The 14,807-nt window shown below is 45.8% G+C and overlaps 1 protein-coding gene across 2 annotated transcripts in view; it reads left to right on the forward strand.

The window, feature by feature from the left end:
• Positions 1–14,807, forward strand: part of Fam135b (family with sequence similarity 135 member B) — a 303,172-nt gene that overhangs the window by 182,846 nt on the left and 105,519 nt on the right. The gene's annotated exons all lie outside the window — the stretch shown is intronic.

Here is a 14,807-nt window from a genome sequence, read left to right on the forward strand (position 1 = left end):
GCTATCCGCCATTGTGGTATTTTACAGAGTGTTTGAACGGGCCTAAAAATCTTGTGTGTGGTACCTATCCATCCCTTCCTCCCCTAAAATTCTGGCAGTCACTTACCTTACTGTTTGCATAAGTTGTCCTTTCTGGAGTGCCATGTAATTAGAGTCATACAGTGTGTAGCCTTTGCAAATTGGCTTCTTTCAACTAGTAGTATGTATGTAGGTTTCTTTCATGTATTTTCATGATTTTAATTACTTGCTTCTTTTTATTCCTGAATAATAATCCTTTATCTTAGGTTTGTTCAACTTTCAGCAGTTCAGAATAGAGCTGTCGTGAGTCTTTTGTATGCAAGTCTATATGTAGACATGCTTTCAATGCCTTTGGTAAATACCAAGGAATATGATGGCTGGACCCTGTGGTAAGAACATGCCTATTTTTGAAAGACAACAGCAAACATCTTCCCAAATGACTTCCCCACATTGCAGTCCCATCATTAGTGAGCAACAGTTCCTATGACCCTGAGTCCTTTCCAGCAGTTGCTCTGTCAGGGTTTTGGATTCCAGCCATTCTAATAGGTGTGGAGTAGTAATTCATGGCTTTAATTTGCATTTTTCTGATGACTTATATGTGGAACACTTTTTTCTTATGCTTAGTTGCCATCTGCATATATTCTTTAGCGAGGTGTCTGTTAAGAGCTTAGGCCTACTTTTAATTTGGGCTGTTTATTTTCTTATTGTTGAGTTTTAAGAGCTACAAACCAAATTAAGTTGTATACATGTGCACATATGTAACAACAAATCCCACTATTAGATTAGGTAGAGGGGAGTGAAGGAAGGGAAGGCATCTAGGGGTAGGAAGGATAGTAGAGTGACAGAGACATTATTACTCATGTACATGTATGACTGCATGACCAATGTGATCCTACAATATGTACAATCAGAAAAATGAGAAATTATACCCCATTTATGTATGATTTATCAAAATTCATAAATGCATTCTACTGTCATGTATAACTAATTAGAACAAATAAAAAACTTAAAATAGTATAATTATAATGTACCAATTAAAATTTAAAATTAGTGGTATATTTTGGGTAATAGTCCTTTGTCAGATAGGTATCTTACAAATATTTTCTCCCTGTCTGTGGCTTATCTTTCCATTCTCTTGGCAGTGTCCTTCTCAGAGTAAAAGAAAAATTTATGTTTTTTAGAAAAAAATATTGAATTTTCATTAAGTTCAGCTTAGCAATTTTTTTCTTTCATGTATGATAGTTTTGTTGTTATATCCTGTTAGACCCAAGGGTGCTTAGATATTTCTCCTATGCTATCTTCTAGGAAGATAGCGTCCTTTGAGGTGTGTTACATGTGTGTCATCTTTGAAAATCTAAGCAGAAGATTTCAAGTCAGCAGCTTAACATGCAGGTCTTAATCACAGAGGAAAATCTGAGCTAGAAATGTAAATTTCTCTAGTACCTCTGTGCCGATGCCATTTCATCATGGGACTTAGAGGATGCACCAAACAGGAACACTCGCTGCCATCACAGAGCTTACCCTCTGGCTGGAATAGAAGAGTCGATATGCAAGTGGCTTTACGTGCTATGAAGACAGACACACCATAGTACAGTGATGAGGAGGACCCGGGTGGGGAAGGCTTGTTAGCTACAGGGCCAGGATTGATGAGGAGCAGAGAACAGCTGCTGGACAGTACAGAGGAAGAGGGGTGCAGCTTCCCTGTGGAACCAAGGGAAGAGGGGGTCTTGGGGGGAGGTTGCGTAGCCCTGCAGCATGCGCCAGCTGTCCCTGGACTTTTAACACATGTAGGGCACCCATTGCCTAGATGGACATTTTGGTGGTAGAAAGAGAACAGAGAACAGATATGGGGTGTTCAAGTAGATCACTGAAGAAAGGGCTAGGCAGAGGAGAGGTGCTCCAGGTGGCGTGGCACTGAGGACAGGAGGCAGGGGAGGTGCTCCAGGTGGTGTGGCTGAGGACAGGAGGCAGGGGAGGTGATTTGGGTGCTGACACACTGACCTGACTGTACAGGGTATAGGATTTCTAGTGAGAAAATACTGAATGCACTTCAAGGACATTGGGAAGGACGTGATTCAGGAGGGAAAGTTGACTGACTTAAACGAAGCAAGAAGAATACTCAAAACCTTTGGGGAAGGTTTGCTTCCTCTTAGCTCCAGGACCAACTCCTATGGCAGGAGGGTGAATGGCGTGACTGGATCCAAGGAACTCCTACCCACACGTAAATGAACAGGGTTGCCAGTGACCCTGAGGAAGCGGGAGCAAGGAGGTGCGAAAGCTCAGCAGTGGGTTGGACAGGTCTTCCCTGGAGATGTCTAGGGTGCTCCACCAAGGGGGAGCTGTCCTCCAACCTCCGTCCCCATAATTTCTGGGAAGTAGGTGTCAGAAGCTGCGGTGTCTCAATGGCAAGCTCGATGATCGCCATTGTGCCACGGTGATGCTGTGGAGGGCATGAAGGCTGGGGCGCAGGCCTCTGACAGGGGAACCTGCAGCTGCAGCAGTGGATTCTGGGAGGTGCACATACATGTGACTGATTCTGGAGAAAAGTGGCTCGGCCTTGACTGGCACCCAAACAGGTGACACTGTGACCTTCCAGTGGTGGTTGTAGAATTTGCTCAGGCACCACGGTTGAGGGAGTCTTGGGATTAGTCCTTTAGTGGCAGGTGAGTGTCCAGGGCCGTGTGAGCAAGCAGGAAGACCTGGACTTGCAGGTGGATTTAGGTTTCTATGGATGCCCCTTGGACTGGTTCTCCATCTTGCTGAGCCTCCAGTTCCTATCTGTTAAATGTGTCTCTAACTGTCACTTCCCACATTGGATGAATTCTCAGATGTAGGATGGTGGCTGAGAGGTGAAAAGTACAGAGAGCTGGTTCCTTTGGGAATAATCAAGGCTCCCAGACCAACATTTAGCACTTGTTTGACAACTCTTTGAGTATCTGTTTTCTTAAAAATATTGATCTAGGTCATGGGGAAGAGACCCCTGTCTGTGTCCTTCAGTTGCTCACAGAGAGGGAAGAGGTGGGTGGGGATAGGGAGTGAAAGATAGGAGAATAACAGGTAGACTCCGTGGTGCATAACAAAGGTGTCAAGATTGGAGGAAGGTATGGGCAAATGTGTTTTTAATAATGATAATGCCATCCATCATTGTCTTACCTTTGGCCATTAGTTTATTTATGAATAGTACCAGACTCACGAAGCATAAGTGATCTGCAGGTACATGGAGCCCAAACTAGAATCAAGATTGACCTTGTTACAAGAGCCCGTGCTGCTTGTGACTGGATGTAGTGTCACAGTAAATGCTGATTTCCAGCTGGGAAAATCGTTATTGAAGAGGTGGCATTGAGAGGCTACTGAGAATCAGGCAGGATTTTGAGACCAAGGCTATCAACTCATTAAAAAAAGTACTAATGACACACCTCCCATGCTGAGCATCTCACCAGAAGCCAAGCACACACTGCAGAGCCATGTAATTGCCAACGTGGGAGCAGCCCTTGGTCCAGTGACAGAAAGACACAGAGCACCGTAGTTCCCAGTGCCAGGTATTCTAAGAAAGCAGGTGAGATTGGCATGGTGGAGGGCACACTCATCCTGCCTGTAGCAGTGGGGGCAGGACTGCTGGGGAAGGGAAAGCAGCAGTAGATTCATGGGTGAGAAGAAAGCTTAGTGAGAAAAGCATGTTGGAGGAAACCCACGTCACGAAGCAGGTGCTAGGACTTCTGAAAGGCATCAGCAAGTAACTAAGTAACATTTTCTAATACAGAAGAAACTCACAGTGATGCACTCGGGAATCCCAGGAATTCTGGAGGCTAAGGCAGGAGGACTGAAAATTTGAGGCCAGCCTGGGTGACCCAGAGATACCCTATCTCAAAATAATAAGCTGGAGATGCAGCTTAGTGGTAGAGGGCCTCTGGGTTCTAGCTCCTGTACCAAGGGGAAAGGAAATTAAGAAAGTAATTAGAACATTGTGGAACATTGGACAACAGTGTTCTTGTATAGCAAACCATAAATATTCATTTTTGTTGTCTACTCATAACCATACTGCAATTAGGGATTATAACTCCATTTTATAACAAACAACATGAGTTTTAAAAATCATTCCTTATTATTACAGAAAAAATGAAGGCATTAACCAAAATCAGTTTTCCCTGTGTCCCAGAGGCCTAAAGCAGCTCAGTAACTTCTTGTCATATCTGCATAAATGATCAGACACAGATTCATCACCTACTACGTGTTTGAAGGACAAGATTCAACAGGCATTACTGTTGAGAAAATCATAACATTTATTCAAGAAATTATTCAATACTGGGCCTTGGAGGAGGCATATCTTGTGTCTGCAGATCCTGCCCATGCCCTTGAATTCTTGATTATTTTAAGAACAACATGTGTGTGTGTGTGTGTGTGTGTGTGTGTGTGTGTGTGTGTGTGTTGGGGGGGGCCTGGGTACATAGAGATCACTGGATACAGAGAGAGCACCTTCTGAATGCTGAATGGTGTTGAGAGATAGAAGCAAAGGACCCACTTTACACCAGGAGAGAGAACGCTTGCTGAAGGAGAGGACCTTGGGAATAGAGCAGAAACACGGGGAGGAACAGAGCCAGCATGGATCCCTCCAGCCACGTGAGAAGGTGGTTCCAGGTGCTCCAGCTGTTTCTAGGGCTGTGCAAAGCTGAGGAAGTACAGAAGTTCAGATCAAGAATTATTCAGAAACTTCCATCCTGCATTCACTGTGAGCAGGGTGGAAAGCTAATAACTTGACCCACAAGGCCAGGTCTGAGTCAGGGTGACCCATTGGAAGCCAGGTCACCCCCTGCAATGGGACTCTAAGGCATGCAGTCTGATTGGAAGTGCTCAGGGTCAAGGGACGGAGAGGGTGTGAGTTGGAGAGGGGAGAGCTGGCCCTGGAGGAACTTCCAAGCCCAACTTAGATCTGCTGTGCACCTGTGGCCTTTGCACTTAGTGTACATGAGTGGAGAAGTTGCTGATTAAGGAGGAGGTAGGTGTTGCTGAAAGGACAGGAGCCAGGTCTCCCTGGAGTTGAAAGGGAGCACCTGAGAGGAGAGCACTTGGAGCCAATAGGTGAGAAGAGGACTCCAGCTGCAGGGACGGGTGTCGGGGGGCTGACCCGCACGTGGCAGGCACACTCCTGGTTCATGCAACCAGGTGCGCTATTCCGCCATGGCAGCAGGCACGAACACTTCCTCAAACAGCCCCTCTCCTGAGCTTTCTCACTGCCACTGTCCTTATCACAGAGGCCAAGCACTGTGGACCCTCCCGAGACCTTCACATTCCCCACAGTCCATGAACAAAGGACTTATGCCCGGGCAGCTGATGACCTGCAGGTCCTTGCTCCCCACCACGCCTGGCGTGCATTCTGATGGACTGAGGTCTGTGCTTTGTCTTGTGGTCTATCTTTTGAATATTCTGCTCCCTTTCTGGAACACATACAAGCCCGGAATATGCCCTATGAGAGGGAACCAGGAGAGGAAAGGTAAGGCACAGCAGGGGAGAGAGGCCAGGTGTCTGCAATCGGGACATCTCATTCAATTCTTGGGCTGGGGAGGGGAGGGCTCAGGCTGTACAAAGAGCTAGAGGCTCCTGACCTTTTCTGGGCAGGCCAGGCTTGGCTCAGTCCCTGGCAGTGGGGCTGGCCTCCCTGTGTGGCTGCATTGCTGTGGAATGGCAGGGCAGCCACCTGGCCTTGCCTACCCAGCTGTGGCTCTGGGGCCCCCTGCTATTTTTGTAGCAAGTCACAACTTTCCCCTGCTTTCTGTGACCTCAAACTAAAACCAAGGTCACCATGGGCTACAGAACAGCTCTGTGCTCCTTGGGATATTCTGGGTACCATGACTGGGCGGGGACACTGCAGCTCTTACAAATATTTGATTAGTTGCAATTGTAGCTAAACTTGGTTCTCCTTGGGAAGCATATGGCTGAGGCAGATGGCTCAGGAAGCCTGATCACATAAACAGGGCTCTTGGCCTCCCATTTGCTCAGTCTCCTGATGACTTATTAACAGGGTGGTTTCAGATCAGAAGATGAAGTCTTGCTTAGACTCTTCTCAGAAAGTCCATGGTGTGCATTTCAGGTATTCTTCATGCCTGCTGTTTGCAAGGGAACACAGATCAATGTGGATGTGGGTCACTGAGAGGACTTAGCAGGATTCAGAGATAGCCTCACCTGAGATACAGTTCACTTCCACAAATGTTAAGTGTTGCTGCCAAATTCTCAGTGCCCGGGTCACCAGGAGCTTTGGTCTGTCATGCATTCTATAAATATTTGCCCAGCCTGGAACTGTACAGAGCACCTCACGATGCCTGCTGTTCTTCTACTGATCCCTTAGGGCCAATTAAACCAAAGCAAAGAATTCCAATTTTGTTCTGAGTGCATCAGGGGGTAATAATGTCTAGCTTCTATTTTCTATTAATAAGCTAATAGTTGGTAAGAATCAAAGTAGAAAGTAAGGTTTTCAGTAAGTAAGATTGAAAGAAAAAATATTTCAAGTATTAGATTCATCAGAACCACATTTTGAGAGTAAACCTGCAGGATTTGCCAATGATTAGATAAAGGAAGTGAGAGGAAAAGAGAGATTCAAAATGACCAGGAAGGATTTGATGACTACTGTGGGGAAGAGTGTGAGATTATTTGGAAGCATCATCAAAGGTTCCCTCTTGGCCATATTAGGTTCATGTCCTATCTTTGACAACAAAGGAATGATGTCGGGGTAAGTGAGCACGCCCAGCTGGGAGAGGAGGCACTGCAGTTTCGGTGACAAAGGGAACAGACAGCTGGCCTTGGGAAAGGCTAGGATCCCCTAGGGAGGGAGCACAGCTTACGAAGGAGAAAATGACTGGGACAGTGACCTGGGTGCAGGTGGGAGGGAGAAGGGCGGCAGTGTGGTGAGAGAGGAGCTCTGCACTCATAGGTGTCCCCGAGTGGCCAGGCGGTGGGAAGGGGCTTTCCTGCTGCCAGGAGCCACGTGGCTATGCCTTTGTCACACACAGAAGAAGTGAGACTGGAGGGTATAAAAGTCCCACCCAAACTGGAAATGTCCCAGGTCTCCACAGGGAGCTTCCCCACGCTCCATCCGGGCGGTAGTTACCCACTGCCCTGGGCCAAGCCTGCTTTCCTCCCAGTGTCAAAGGTCAGTTAAGGATCTCACAGCCCACACACTACTCACTCCACTTGGATTTCTACTAGTAGCCGATAAAGTCTGTGGTGGGTCACAGTTAGCAGTCGCTCCTGTGTACCTGGCAGCATTATCACTCACTGCCATTTCTGGCCATCCATCCTGTGTGACTCCCAGTGTCAAGTACTCTCAGAGGTCATCTCAGTCGACCTTTCCAATCTTGGGTGGGGTAGCGCTCTCCCATCCCCAGCTCACGGCTGGGGGAGCTGAGGCTCAGACTCCCGAGTGCATTGTTCACAGGTACACAGAGGGTGAAGGCTGGAGCCTAGAGCAAGCTCACGTCTGTTAATTCAGATTCATTTGCTGCTCTCACGAAATCATGAGTTGCAAGACCCTGCCCTGAACTCATTGGAATTCAAATGGCAGTACCTGGGACAGCTCAGCCCTTGGGATCAATCTTCAGGAAACTCAACTGAGGGACCTTTGTGCGACCAGAGTGCTCCAGGACACACGCTGGCCTTTTGCTTTGTGATTATAGAGCAGTGCACATTATTAGCTAATAAAGTGTTATCAAGTGCTGAATTTACCAGCTCAATCTAATAGGGAGGTCACAATGACTTATAATTAAGTAATTAGGCCCACTCAGTGTTAGGAGAATGCTTACTGCTGAATTGTAGCAATATCCCTGGCTCATTGTCAGTAGGGAAACAATGCTTTTAATTGGGCTCTTTGGTTTGGTATATAAATTTCATATCATATCATATCATATTGTTTGAAATTCCATAATATAATTTCTGCCAGGTCACGGTAGCTGTTTTTAATTAGAGTGTTGCTGCAGAGTGAACTAGGAGTCAGACATCCTGAGTCCAGGAACCATCAGCTAACTGGAACTACCACTGCCGTTATGGCTTCAGCAAGTCGTCTCCCTGCCCCTGTGTTCATTAATGACGAATTGACTGGTGGATTGCTTCACTGCATTCCTTGTTGAGTGGCTGTGATCTGCAGAGCCGGCTAGAACTTATATTATTTTCCTTTAAAACCAAACTGATGAAGTTGTGCAAGTGAATTGAGAAGAAAACGGGGAGAGAAAAACATTTAGAAATGCTGTAGTAAATGTTGGAGAATATTCCTTGTCACATTCTCACCGGTGACTGTATTCTACCTAACACATCGCCTATGTGGTTATTTAAATAGTGGATGATTGGATACACAAATTCAGGAATGGAAGAATTTATAATAATAAGTCACCATATTCTATTATTATGATTGACATTCAGGATGTGACAAACTCTATGATCTTGAACTTCCTCGTGATTTAAATGAAAACACACATACCTATGGTCATACTCAGCAGCATAAGGAAACAAAATATTTGAAACTTACATCAGCCATTCCAGGGTTTACTCCTGCAGATAAATTTGCAATTAATAAAGCCATTTTATATTTACATTACAGAAAAGTAATTTTTTTTTTACAAATCATATAGTACCTAAATATCCAACTCAGTTTGTCATATATATTTGCCACCTCAATTAAAAATTTTCAGTTAGCCTATGTGAGGTGTTGCAAATAATTGCAATATAGAAGAGATGGAGCATTCGTCTGGACAAGGAAATGTCTGTGGAGTTGAACAAAAATGGGACTATTAATTCCCTCTTCCATGGACACAAGTGTAAAACAGACATACCACATGGGGAAACCTATGATGGTCAATGCTGAATGCCAGTGCTCTGCTCAGAATCTGGCATACAGCAGGTGATTAATAAATATTTAACAAATACCTGGATTGATATATTTTATAGCAAAAATCATATAAATGTATTAATCTGGAATTATGGGTAAGACAGACTTACATTAAAATTAGACAGTTCTTGATTCTTGCCTCATTTGATTCAGATTTATTGGTCAAGCCAAGATCACGCAGCCGGAAAGTAGTGAGGGCAAGTCTAGAGCTCCCTAAAGGAGATTCTGTTCTCAGCAACATTCCATGTGCTGTCCAAGACTTATGTATACTTTAAAGCAAAATATTCAATATTCCATATAGAGTAGGGTACTCTAGGTAGAAATCAGGAAAAACATTTGATATTCATTGAAATAGCATTAAAATAACAGACTTTTATTGATGTATCACCAATGTAATGTGCTTCAAACATTGAACAGACAAGTTGCTTTAAGTGATTGTGTGTCTCCATACCTTCTTAGCAGAAAGGATGACCTCTCCCTAATCACACATTGTCCAAGAGGCCCTGGGCTTACATAATGAAATGGGGTCCTGTTCTGAATGCCAGACTAGGAGAGAATAGAATCACCCCAATCCCTGGCTGCTGGGGCACATCCCTGGCACACAGGGTCTCTGTTGAAGTGTGATCTCTGAAGTCTACAGCTTCAATAGTAAACTTCACGCTGATCCAGGTGTCTGCACAGGCCACGGGTCCCACTGTGTGCTCACAGTTTATAACTCATTAGTCAACTGCTGTGACTTCAACATGTGTCCCTTCTAAAACCCACACTGAAATTTAATTGCCAAGCCAACAGTGTCATGAAATGGCACCTTTAAGAATCGGCAGAGCCATGAGGACTTCTGGGTGTGATTACTATTGCTACAAAGGGCACGTTCAGCCCTGTTAGTCTCTTGGGTCTTCTGTAAAAAGGCCCTCACAGTTGCAGACACCTTAATGTTGGTCTTTCAGCTTCCAAAATAGAACTGCAAACCTTTATTCATTATGAATACCCAGTCTGTGGTGGTGAGTGACCGCATTCAGAAGGTCATTGCTCTTCAAAGCACAACCTTCACCTTAGGTTAGATGGGCCCACAGGACTTGCCTGCTCACAATGAAACAAACTACTCATCTTCCCATAAAGACTTGGCTCTGTGGGATGTCAGAGTCCTCATCCTGGGCTCCACATTTATTTCCAGGAATGGGTTATCCTTGCCTGTTCCACACAGTATGCTAATACCTCTGTGGCAGGTAAATTCAGTCCGCATCTAAACGCTTCACAAATTTTAAACTCAGAAAGAAGGAAGAGGAAAAGGAGGAGGAGGAGGAGGAGCCTCAAGCCTCAAGACTCTGGTTCAGCCGTGGTTCCTTGTCTCCCAGGAGTTCCTGGTTTCCTACTGAGGTTGTCCAGCAACAGAGTCTCCAGCATGGAGGCACGGGGGGCAAGCCACCTACACCCTGGCAGCAATGCTCCGGGCCCCGCCAGCTGGCAGACTCACGTGACCACAGGAAGCCACTCTGATCGTTCTCTGGAAACACAGTGAACATCTGTTTCAAGGTGGCTTTCTCCTCTTCTCTTCCTGGAAGTGGTTAGAAGAAATAATAGAATTTGACTTCAAGGTGACTTTCTGTCCTTCCTCTTCCTGGAAACAGCTGGAAAATTCCCTGTATAAAGAGCATTATTTGCACCTTTATCTTACCAGGAAGTCTGTTTTGGTTTTGAGAATTTTACAGTTAAAAACATACTTCTTTATTCATCTTTTCATCTACATCTTATTTTTATTTTGGAAATTAGACAGGTCTTGATTCTTGCCTCATCCGAGTCTGATTTACTGGTCAAGCCAAGGCCACAGAGCTAGAAAGAAGTGAGGGCAAGTCTAGAGCTCCCTAAGGGAGACTCTGTTCTCAGCAACATTCCATATGCTTTTCAAGATCCTGACCCTGAGGAACTCATAGCCTAGGGGGTACTTCCTCTTCTGTGGGCACTGACCTCTAGGGAGGTCCCGCATGCGAGTGTGGCCTGGGCTTGAAGAGGTTCAGTGATGTCTTCCGGGTGTTTTATTTATGTTTTACATTCCATTCCTTACTTAACTGGCCCTTGCCCTGGGGAGCAGAGTAGATAGCTTTCAGAGTTTTGGTTATTTAGCACAGACTTAATTTGGGGGTGTTCCCATGTGCAGGCAGAGCCACAAATGCTTCTTGGAATGGAATTGGGGTTCAGTCCTTAGGTCAGTGCCGACAAGAGTGTGTTGGCTTGAGCCCTGAAGCACAGAGCCCATGTCAGGTAAGCAGCACCGGAGCTTTGTCCACACAAAGCAGAGAACCAGGGCAGGGGGGGTCATCACTGGACTTTCAAATATTTAAAGGTTCCTGAACATGTTAAATATTCACATCACTCATTTTGGGGAGGAGGGAGGAAATATTAAGAACAAATTCTTTTTACTCTTGCTCTCTGGTCTAAAATTCCAGATTACATTGGAATACACTCTAGGTTCAATGGGGACTTTTGAAGAGCCCTTCTTCCCTCCTCTGCCCTGTTCTCTGTCCTCCACTCCCCTCCTCTTTTCCACATCCTCTTCTCCCTCTCCCAAACCTTCTTTCCATCTTTCTCTTTATTCTCCCAAAGTTCCAACTCTCCATAAGCGGGACACCAATGTGAAAGAACAGGGAGAAGACAGACATTGGGAAGACATGCATCTCCACCTTACAGGACCCCCTGGAGTGGGTCTGGTCATCAGATAAAAAGTAAAAATGCCCTGGAGAGAAATGTGGTCCTTCACCCACACCAGGAAAGGACAGCATTCCAAGGTGTACTTTAGGTCTTGAAGGGTGGAAAAGGACACTTCTCTCTGGGTGCCTGGTGCTTTGTTCCCAAGAGGAAAGGGAGGTGCAGACAGTGCAGATGGGTCCCTTCTCTCTGACAGGGCAGGCTGTGCCTACGGAGCAGGAGAGCCTATGCAATACACCCTGGGTGTGGCTTTGCTGAGTAGAGTAAAGTAGAACGTCAGGAAGAGGGGGCAAGGACAAGCGCAGGGTGTCCACATGTGGCTTGTCATTGCTGGAGAGCAGAGAATCCCCAAAGGAACAATGCAGGTGACTGCTGCTTCAGTGAACTCTGCAGTCCAATTGGTGTCCCATGGGTGAGCCTTCCCTAGCAAAGACACTCCTGCTTAGGTCCTAGTTAATAGGATGAGAAAATGACATAGAAAGTCCCATCAGGCATCAAAAGTGGCTCATCCTGGGTTTAACAGAGCCCCTTGGGATTTAGTGATTTTCAGTAAATACCACTTGAGCCCTGTGGTCAGCTTTGCCAGTTTGCTCAAAACCAGAAGAAGTTCATCTCTCTGAAGAATATGGCTGATGGAAATATATTCCACAGCAAGTTCTCAGACCTTTCTTTGTAAACATAGTTAACACAGTTAAAAACCTGTAACAGTGTGTATAGTGGTCGCTATGTGCCCGGTCCTAGGATCTGGATCTGGCTTCTCCCACTTATGCCCATGGCAGTCCCAGGAGATCAGTGTGGACATACTCATTTTTCACATGGAAAGCTTCTGTTATAAGAGGTGATGTCACTTGCCCCAAAAGGCAGGTGATTGAACTGTTTGCTGGCTGTCCCTCTTGGCAGCAGATGGCTCGTGCCGCTCTGACCTTCAGAGTATTTACCTCATCCATCCTCTGCCATGTTGTCAGGCTGGCTTATAGATCAACTAGGCCCTGGTGGTGACAGAGAATGGGCTGGGACAGCAAATAAAGATGGGTTTCTGTGCAGAGTTGTTTTCTATTTAAAAGTCACCTGCATTTGAATCCAGCCAGTCCCATCAGGGCTACACGGTGGCTTTATCTCCTCCACAGTGAGGTGTAGACCGCAGACCAGAGCAGGACATCTTGGCATCCTTGAGAGCATCCTTGGATGTTGCGTGTAGCTGAACAGGTGCTGCTTAGATGTCATTGGGCATTGGGAGGTGACAGATTCTTTTTCCCTGCTTCCAAGGCATGCTTTAAGCCGTCTGGAGATGCTGCACAAGGCTGTAGGGCAGGTTGCCTATTTTGGTTGTACTGATTTTCTTGTATTTTTTGACAACTCTTTCTATTATGCTATTTCTTTCTGCTGTGCTTTATAGTGTGCCTACCTTTTGCTCGTAAGTTAGTAAATTTTACTCATTCACTTGACAGTTCATTGACTCAGTTCTTAAATAGGCAGACAAAAGGACAAGTCCACACAGTGCCTCATCAGACAACAACGTCTTAGCTCAGGTTGCTGTGACAGATGTCATAGCCAGGTGGTATATATGTAACATAAATTAACTTTTCACAGTATTGGAGGGTGGAAGCCTGAGGTCAGGGTCCAGAACCATGGGGTTCTGGTGAGGACCCTCTTCTGGACCTGTGGATTGAGGACTTCTCCCTGCATTCTCTCATGGCAGAATAAAGGCCTCTTCTCCAAAGAGCACTAATCCCATTCATGAGGACATCATCCTGTGACCTGTGACCTCACCGCCTCCCAAAGGCCCTCCCTCCAACACTGTCATACTGGGATTAGATTCTAACATTAGAACTCCAAGGAAACACAAGCACTTAGTTCTCAACAAGGAAGGATCGAGACATCTGCCTCTTACTTTTTGAGCCTCAGTCTCCACATCCATAGCTTACCCTGGGAATTTACTATGAGTGTTAAAGCAAGTAACACTTTTAAAGCACTTTTGGAAGCTATAAGTGCTACCCAGTAGGGCATGGTTTTGAGTAAGTAATCATCTCTTTACATAAATGTTGTGTTATTTTAGATTACTTACATATAAATTCACATACTTACCCTCTACAATGACCCTGGCCAGTGGATGCAGTAAGGTCTCTTAACCTCATTATCTTCCTGAAATCCAGCTTAATGTTGAACTAGTGTTCAGGGATTGTGGCATATAAGAACATACTGGAGCACACATACCCAAAAGAGATCTTCATATCATATGTGATTGCAAACTTCTTTCAGAAGAGATGGGTCTGTGGGCACTAGGAAGTCTTTGTTGAAGGAAGGGTGCTTGCCCTCTCATTCCCTATCTTCCTTGATTCCAGGATGGGGGAATTATGGGAAGACTCACAGAGGAGGGGACATATGAGCAGGTGAGGAATTTAGCAGGCCAGGTGCTAAGACACTGAGTCAGTTTCTCCTGATGGAACCTGAGTTTGAGATGAAGTTCAATCTCCATTTCTCCTGATGTGTGGGACCTGTGTAAGCTGCTAGCCTCTGGAGCTCAGAAAGCCCCATTTTGGTGTTAGCAGCTAATCACAGCAGGGATGCTACTGGTATCAGCTCTGAGGGTCACAGCCAGCAAATCCCACTGCTATCGAGTGGCACATTGAAGCTCTCAGTGTTGCAGCTCTAAATGGTGGGCTACACCCTCCAGTGTTGCAACAGACCCAGCGGCTCACCACCAACTTCTTTCCAGGTTCTTGTTTCCCAAATCTGAAGAATGAAATTCAGCGGACAATGGAAGGCAAGAGTAAAAGGAGTAAGATTTATTCAAATGTTAATAGAAACAGATCTCTGGGAGGGGCAAGAGAGGACCCCAATAAGGCTTGCCATCTGAGCATGCTATTGGTCCAAAAGTTGTGCTAGTCAGGGTTTAGAAAAGTATGAATGTTGCTGGTTGACCCTTAAGTCTGAACTTCCTTTCGGGTCTGCCCCACGTCACTTTCCTCACTGTTGATCAGGAAGTAGGAGGTTGAGGTCATCAGATGGTAGATACTGGGGTTTCACTGATTTAGCATGATGGATGGAGTGGGTGTGCACACCAGGCCTGGGCCTCGTTGCCATAGGGTTACAGGTTGGCATGCCCTGGTTTGCCTCGGCCCTGGCTGGCAGCCCCTCAGGTCCATACCACCTATGCTCTCGCCCTTCTGGGTTTCCATCCATCGCTCCAGGACAAGGGCTTGGCTTCACTGAGATA

This window comes from Sciurus carolinensis, chromosome 1 (assembly GCF_902686445.1).
Source record: "Sciurus carolinensis chromosome 1, mSciCar1.2, whole genome shotgun sequence".
Lineage (NCBI taxonomy): Eukaryota > Metazoa > Chordata > Mammalia > Rodentia > Sciuridae > Sciurus > Sciurus carolinensis.